This window comes from Coenobita brevimanus, chromosome 116 (genome assembly GCF_032717465.1).
Source record: "Coenobita brevimanus isolate Jiangsu-jjx chromosome 116, ASM3271746v2, whole genome shotgun sequence".
Classification (NCBI taxonomy): domain Eukaryota; kingdom Metazoa; phylum Arthropoda; class Malacostraca; order Decapoda; family Coenobitidae; genus Coenobita; species Coenobita brevimanus.
The window spans coordinates 26,222,086-26,223,726 of NC_137069.1; the positions used below are offsets into that span (position 1 = coordinate 26,222,086).

A 1,641-nucleotide genomic window follows, 5' to 3' on the forward strand; every position below is an offset into this window, starting at 1 on the left:
TCTTCTTACAAGTTGTATCAAGCTCTGCCGGCCCCTATATAATGAGCTCAGTCTCTGCATTAATTCCCACTTAGATCTACTCCTCATTTTGTTCACATCTCTGTCCTCCCCTGTACAGTTGTTATTATTGTGAGTGCTCAGGAAGTCTCCAACCATCTAGCAGCTGTGTAATTTGAGTATAAGTGTTACTGCATTTTTTTCCTTGTACTGTGTAAGAGGAGTGTTATATATGCACCACCCTGTACTGTGTTTATTGTCCATGTTGAGTTTGTCAGTGTTGGATTATTAAAACACACACACACACACAGACACACACACACACATACACACACACACACACACACACACACACAGTAAATCAACGTGTACAAGACACGTTTCTCGACACGAGGAGGAAAAGGAGAGACTGGAAAGAGGAGAATGTGTTTACATTATATGGCTCGTTTGCCCATATTTCACTTCAGATATATATATATATATATATATATATATATATATATATATATATATATATATATATATATATATATATATATATATATATGTGTGTGTGTGTGTGTGTGTGTGATTGCATTGCCCAGTTGACCCTTGTGCGGTGTGGTGCGGTGAGGATCTGTCCGTTCTCCCCTTTGGGGCTAAGATGCGAATGAATGTGTTTGAATGGATGAGTAAATGGAGAGTGAGTCATCCTGTCTCGGCTACCTCCCTTTCCTTGGGGGAAGCAGCCTAGGTATATATATATATATATATATATATATATATATATATAACGGCCATACCACATCGAATAAACTATAACGGCCATACCACATCGAATAAACCGCTTCCCGTCCGATCAGCGAAGTTAAGCAACGTTGGGTCTGGTTAGTACTTGGATGGGTGACCGCCTGGGAACACCAGATGCTGTTGGCATCCCTACGTGTCAAGTGGGGTTGGTGGAGGATTAGTGCCCCTCCCCGTAAAACAATTAACCCTAAGCCGTTGGCCACCCCGTCTGGGATACATGGCGTCTGGCAATGAATGAAATGAATATATATATATATACAGAGAGAGAGAGAGATGTTTATGCCCTTTGAAAACATTGTGATCCTCCTCCTCCTCTTCCTCTTTCTTCTCCCCTTCCTCATCCTCATCCTCATCCTCTTCTTTCTTCTTCTCCTCTTCCTCCCCAACCTCTTCCACCTCTTCCCTCTCCTCCTCATTGCCTTCCACGTCATATGTGATCTTGAGGTCAAGGTCACTGATCTTGTGTATGTCACCTTAGGTCATCACAGTCTATACGTCCACCGAGGTTGGTTGCTCTGGCTTTAATCCTTCATAGAGAATTTGATGGCATTTGGAAAATCCCGAAAAGTCCCAGTTTTTGACCCCTCGCGATCACTGGGAGTACTCAACCAACTGGAGCCATACCCCTTTTCGCACTGTGTCCGCCTTAAGGCTATATTATAGTGAAATTTCAGCGTCCTAGCTTAAGAGGTTCTTGGGATAGCGTGGCTGACTCATTTTTGTGTGTTCACTATAATATCCGGAGATCCGATAGACAGACTGCCACCATGTTTGGGTAAAAGATGAGCGCAACTCTCTAAGCTGACCAAGTTTGAAGGTGTTAGGCCAAACAGCTTTTGAAACGTCGCAGTTTTA

The 1,641-nt window shown here is 42.8% G+C and overlaps 1 non-coding gene across 1 annotated transcript; it reads left to right on the forward strand.

Moving 5' to 3' along the window:
* Window positions 1-793: 793 nt before the first annotated feature.
* Window positions 794-912, forward strand: LOC145418856 (5S ribosomal RNA). Its single transcript, XR_013900759.1, has one exon. It is a non-coding gene; the product is annotated as a 5S ribosomal RNA (ribosomal RNA).
* Window positions 913-1,641: the final 729 nt, after the last annotated feature.